Here is a 6950-nt window from a genome sequence, read left to right as displayed (position 1 = left end):
AGTTGTTATGTGCAACCTGCGCGAGCGCACCATGTTAAGAACCAGCGTGAGCATTTGTTATATGCGCCATGCGTGAACGTTTTGGCCTTATGTTTTTCATGAAACTTTATGTTGCCAAAATGGGTTGACCGTCACGCATGAGGCTAAGGCGGGTGCATCCCAAAACCAATTATGCGCGTGCGGGAGGGGAACTAACCTACCCGCATGGCGGGAACGTTGAGAGCTAGTTTGTCTGAAGCTCCAAGATGGAATTGACTTCAACATGACTGATCACTATGTTGAAATACCAAGACCACCTGGAGAATCTACAAATGAAACTCAAATGTCCCTAACTGCGAGAAGGTTACGTATCTACCCGCAGCAAAGAAATGTCCTACACGCAGAAAGCTATGCGCACAAAGTTATACGCGCAGAACACTTAGTCTATTCTCCAGTTATAAGGAGATTACTCCCGCCCGAAAGGAAACAGTAGCGTGTTTCAGAGATTTTCCACTTTTTACTGTACACTGACAAAAGTACCTGAAAAAGCACACTGTAACATGAAAAGTCAACTGTCAGCCACCCTATTCTCACCAACCCCAGACCTGCATGTTCTGTCCAAATCAAATCAAAATCTTTTATCCACCACTCCACTCTTAAGTAAATAATAATAACTTCCATACTTTATCATCATTACATTTAGATATGAAAAGATTTCAATCCCCTAAAGCAAGGGACTGTGTTCCCTTGAGTTTGCCTATAAATATGTAACCTAAATCATCCCTCAAAACACACTTCATAGAACTGCAAACTTGCACTAATCATCTCCCAAGCATCCATTATTTTCGATTCCGTTCCAGTTACTAGGTAAGCCGAGGTTATAAACTTGAGATCTACTTTCCAAACCTTATATTCTCCTATTTCTTATATACTTCTTGCTATTTCATCGTATTCTAGACCTTCAAATTCAAAGACCAACACCAAGAAAACCCGAATCTCGACTAAATCCCTTAACAAGAACCACAGGTGAGTCTCACAGCCCCTATTTTCACTGTTTTCACTGTTTTTAAACTACTTTCGGGGCGAGGGACACGTACTTAAATAATGTTTTATCATGGTATACTTACAAGCTATGCAAACGATTACGTGTTTAAGTTATGTTTCATGATGAGCAATGCGAACAGTTATCTATGGTATTTCAATGTTAGTGCACCAGATTCGAGTAAGTGATCACTCTACCATTGGAACTCTAAGGGTAGGGACTGCTGGTTTGATCCGCCCACTCGTAGGGGTCGCACCTCTTACACAGACGAGTGCCTAGTATGGTCATGGGGCAGTACTATGGGTTTGAGCCCGCTCGTAGAGGTCGCTCCTCTTACGCAGACGAGCGCCTTGTTTTCCGGCACAACGTCCGCGCGTAACCCGCGGGACGGTATTACAGTATTATTCGCTCGTAGTGGCAGCGCCACTTACTCAGACGAGCACAGTTTTCCAGAAGTGTCCGCGCGTAACCCGCGGGACGGTATTACATTATTTTAGCTCGTAGTGGCAGCGCCACTTACACAGACGAGCACAGTTCCCAGAAATGTTCGCGCGTAAACCGCGCAACGAGTTTATCAGAATATGTTGATAGATCTATGTTTTACCAAGCATGTGTTTAATAATGCTATCAGAATTATGTTTCAGAATGATTTGTATCGAGATTATGATGCAATACGATTTATCAAGTTACTAAAACTTGTGAACTCACTCAGTTTATACTGATTCAAATATTTTTACGTGTCTTTCAGGAGATAACTAGGTAGCGCATGGAGTCACACTTAGAGCACCTCACGCTGAACATCTAAAACTAGCTTTTTGGAAGATTTTAGTTCTATCCCTTCGATGCGCGTGGTTGTACCCGCCGCGCAAAGGGGATATGGCGTGGAAATCTTCAACAGTTTTTATACTTGGATGTTTTTATGTAATCTTTAAACAATGTAATGTATTTGTATTAAACATTTCATGCGCAATGAAAATCTTTGAATGTTTTGCAATGGCCCGTGCTTAATTATCAATCCCCACTCGTGCACGCCCGGCTGTTTCCGCCGCTCAGGGCCGGGTGTGACATCCAACAAGAGGACGAGATAGTAATTACACAAGAAGGATACGCCAAAAGGATTCTAAAGGAGACCGGTATGCAAAGCTGTAATCCGTCTCAAGTCCCGATGGATCATGGTGTGAAATACTCAAAACCGAGAATGAAGTCGAACTCGATGCAACCGAGTATCGAAAGGTAGTGGGTTGCTTACGGTATTTATTACACACTCGTCCAGATATGGCGTACTCTGTGGGTATTGTTAGTCGATATATGCAAAGCCCACGAGAATCTCATGGTATGGCAATACGACACCTATTGAGATACTTGAAGAACACGACGAGTTATGGGATCAAGTACGGGAAGAATGGGTCTAAACGACTTGTCGGGTATAGTGATAGTATTCACAACATAGACGAGGATGATGGTAGAAGTACCACGGGGCAGGTGTTTTATTATGGGCAATCTCCAATTACATGGTGCTCACAAAAGCAAGCGACAGTTGCACTCTCATCGTGTGAAGCCGAGTACATGGCGGCTTCAGCAGCTGCATGTCAAGCTGTATGGCTCCGAGAGTTGTTGAGCGAGTTGACTGGAGAAGCATTACAGAAAGTTATGTTGAAAGTTGATAACACGTCTGCAATAGCCCTTGTGAAAAATCCGGTTTTTCACAACCGAACAAAGCATATAAAGTCTCGCTTTCATTTTATCCGAGATTGCTACAATGACGGCGAGGTCGATGTTGAGCACATTAGCGGGAAAGAGCAATGAGCCGATATCCTCACTAAATCACTTGCAAGAATCAAGTTCACGGAGATGCGCGAGTTACTTGGAGTTGAAGACCTTACTAATCCGAATCAAAAATTAGGGGGGTGAATGTTGGATTAATTTCTATTCCGGGTCACAAGTCGGCGAACCGGGCCTAAGAGGTTTAAACAAGTCGGTTAAAGTCTAAGGGGTATTATGAAACATTCCATATGCTTGGTGGCCAAGTTCACCTTGTTGGCCAAGTTGACCTTGTTGCCTAAGTTCACCTTGGTGGCCAAGTTGAGTGGTGACCACATATTATGCTTGGTGACCAAGTTGGGTTGCTAGTATAAATACATGTACAAAGTTAGTGTTAGACACAACAACAACATCAACAACAAACACAACAATCACCACCATCACTACCAAAGTTATTGTAATCAGTTTTTTGAGTTATATTTTCTGGTTATAATATAAGTCGGTTATTTATAAGTTGTGCGTTAATTATCGTTTATCATTCTTGATCCAGAGTATCTTAGAAATTTGGGTTTACACATGCAATATAGTTCTTAAACTTCAAATTTGAACATAATAGCAGCGGAATTTGTACGAAGCCAAACATCAAACATAACACCATAAACATTGTCTTTAAACATAACGAATCAACTAAAGTTCAACTGTAACGAATGTCATTCGACTCATTCTTCAGCCTGCATAACATTCCCTATCCTGCTTCAAGCTTACCTATTAACCTGATGTGCACACTAAAAGTCAGTCTCGCTGGTTGAGTTCTAGTTTTACGACATTTAATCATTACTTCAGTTATTATATATATAACACATACGTGCCAGAAGCACAAAACGTAAGTGTAATTTGACTTTTGGATAAATTTTTAGGCCCTTTATATAAACTAAGGCCCACAATATAGTTTTTTTATATATTCTATAATTTTATTTATATATTCAGTTTTTAAATGTAATTTATAACTAACACCTTATTTAGTTATTTATGACTTCTGTAGGCTTAAACAGAATTATTTGCAAGAACCCAACAAGTTTCTGCCCACAGCCCAGCCCAGCCCTATATGCTCTCTTGTTCAACACAATGACAAAGCAAAAAATTTAATTGGATATTTGAATGAGGCCTGAATAAAATCGCCTAAAACTTTGAAATGTAGTAATTTATTCTATATAAAATGAAAATTACAAATCAAATCCAAATGAAAATTGGATCTCTTGAAAACTCGATTTTCCAAGTTGAAATCCAAGAGAGAACAGTCTAAGGAAGTTTTCACTCAGAGAAAAGAAAAAACCAATATGTAAGTTTATTGTCAACAAAACACACTATATTCGCTGGTATGAAACCAAAGTAAGTCCATTGTGAACAGTAGTGGACCCAAGAAATTTTCTCACAGGGTCAGAGGGGGTCATTGTCAAAATTTCATTAAGATTGATTCGATAACATATACATACTTCTAAAAAAAGTTTACATGCTAGACCGAACACTACACAATAAGTGGAGGTCCACCCTTGACAGTGAATAGAAGGATCATAATCCATGTGTATTTGGAGAGGATAAGTATTCATGTGCACTTGAGCCTGTCACTAGCGGTATATCATTGACAATAACGCTCCCATAAGGGCCGGCTTTGTGTGGGTGGTGGGGGGGGGGGGGGGGTTGGCGTTGACCATTTCTGGCCTAAACACCATGTTAAGGCCAATTTTTTAAATACTTTTTTATATAATATATATTTTTAAAAAATATGTACTCTTAGGTGCTGTTTGTTTTTTAAGACAAAAATTGTCTGCAATCTGATTTCATCTGATTTAATGTCTGCAAATGAAGATGTGGTCTAAAGGTCTGCAATCTGAAAATATAATACTGTTTGTTTTATAAACTGGATATCGCCTGCATAAGCTGAAAAATAGTTACCTATCATATATATTACAGTAGATAAAAGTCATTTAACGTTTATAGACTGCTAAAATAATTGGTAATGGTGTACGAACTATGGAAGTGGGTGGTGGTAGACAATTGTGGTAGGCGGTGAACGGTGGGTGGTGGTGATGGACGATTGTGGTGGTGGGTGGTGGACCGTGATGGTGGCCGGCAATGGGTGGTGGACTATGGTGGTGGTGGATGGTTGTGGCGGGTGGTGTTGGCGGGGGTGGTGGTGGTGGAGGCGGACGGTGGGTGGTGGTGGATGGTGGTGGCGGGTGGTGGTGGCGACGGACGGTGGGTGGTGGTGGTGGTAGATGGTGGTTGTGGCCGACGGGGGTGGTGATGGGTGGTTAACGGTGGTGGTGGTGGTGGGTGGCGGCAGACGGTGGGTGTTGGTGGTGGTGGTGGTGGCGGCGGACGGTGGTGGTGGGTGTTGGCGGCGGCGGCGGGTGGTGGTGGCGGGGGACGGTGGGTGGTGGTGGTGTTGGACATTGGGTGTTAGTACTTGGTATGATGTTAAGAAGTGTGAAGATGTGTAAAGATAGTGAAAAAAACTTATTTTTTAAGACCATAAAAGCAGTTTTCAGATCTTTTTTTTAACAAACAGTCTTCAAGAGCTTATGTCTGCGCGCCCGCAGACATAGGCTCAAATCATCATCATCATCGTACTCAGTATATCCCACCAATAGCAATGCTATAGTAGGGTCTGAGGAGGGTAAGATGTAGACAGCCTTACCTCTATCCCATAGGGATAGAGAGGCTGTTTCCGGTGAGACCCCCGGCTCGATAGTAGTTTTGCATCAAGCCTTGGACATAAGGCACATAGCACTCAATCATCGGGACACCGGCTGATTGGTGCATGTGCCCTTGTCTTTCGGCTATCAACGCCACTACATGATGTCTGATTAACCTTCCGCCACTTTTAACGTTATTTTCACGAGATTAGTAAAATAACGTCAAAATTAGTGCAATTTTACTTTTGCCCACCCGAGGATTCACACATATATACATTATATGCGCGCACCGCAAGCAGGGCGTTTATAAACAAAAACAAACACAACCTTAATGTTTAAACCCAATTACTCAACTCATTAATCCCATTTTTGTTTAAAAAAATGGTACAACATGAATTATATATAGCCAATAAGCCCATTTAAAAATTTAATAGTTAAGCTCTATAAAAAAACTTTTTTTAGTAAAGGCCCAAGTTTTTTATGGTATTCGACACATAAGTTTTTAGCGATTTTCTGGGACTGCTCCCATTGATGTGAATTTGATTTTAGTCTACCTTTCTCCAGCGGTAGATCATTGACCCTATTGCATCTTCAATGGGTTAATTAAACAGTATATGCTATTGTATAACAATGCAAATTTCTTAGGTTAAAAGTAACTACTGTCTTGATCATGATCATGTGCTTCTTCGTGTCGATTGGCTAAAAATCTTCAGTCGTTACAGTGTAAATGATTTTCTTGATGATCTTTATTGTTATGTATAATGCAATTCATGTTCCTTAGATAATGACTTCACATTTTGTGACACAATTAACTTTATGAAATTGAGATGTGAAGTGACATGTGGGGTGGGAGACATGCTAATTAAATCTATGCTTTTTAGTTTTAAGCTTCACGTTACAATTTCATGTTAATTAGTATTGTTAAGATCGATATTAAGTGGTAGTGCGTGTTGTTTTGCTGGAAACAAGTTAGATCGATGGCCCCGATTCCCATCGCAACTAACGAAAACCTGCCAAAGGATATTAAACCATTATTCCATTAAATCATCCTGTGGCCTTTAGCTTGTAAGCCTCTTCCATAATTCATTTTAATGGTCCCCAGATATTGACTATCTCACTGTTGATGCAATCATATAAGTTGTGTCTTGATAATCCACTATTGTTTTTCTTTACAACTTTATGCTGAAAGCTAGCCTTATAATTTTAAACTTATTTGGTGTATATACGTAGAGTTCGTAAGAAAATTGTTTTTACAGCACAATCCTTAATGTATTTATAGAGCTTTAGGACCATCCAACATTCCAACTCATGAGAAACAATACTCAAAGAATAAATATGAGTTGGTCAGTGTGTAAGTTTATATCAAACATTGACAAATAGCAAGCATATCAATATAGAGTAATTGTAGTTTCCTTTCCATATTTCATATAATTCTAGAGAAGCAAAGTTAATATATCTTTATCACTTGGTGA

The 6950-nt window shown here is 40.2% G+C and overlaps 1 pseudogene; it reads left to right on the top strand.

Moving 5' to 3' along the window:
* Positions 1-2296: 2296 nt before the first annotated feature.
* On the top strand, positions 2297-2827 carry LOC143602014 (secreted RxLR effector protein 161 pseudogene; annotated as a pseudogene).
* Positions 2828-6950: the final 4123 nt, after the last annotated feature.

The sequence above is a fragment of the Bidens hawaiensis genome, unplaced genomic scaffold (assembly GCF_021521415.1).
Source record: "Bidens hawaiensis isolate Kalapana, Puna unplaced genomic scaffold, B.hawaiensis_p1.1 tig00057769_1, whole genome shotgun sequence".
Taxonomy (NCBI): Eukaryota; Viridiplantae; Streptophyta; class Magnoliopsida; order Asterales; family Asteraceae; genus Bidens; species Bidens hawaiensis.
The sequence above is the reverse complement of the archived record's forward strand: the minus strand, read 5'-3'. Positions and strand labels throughout refer to the sequence as shown.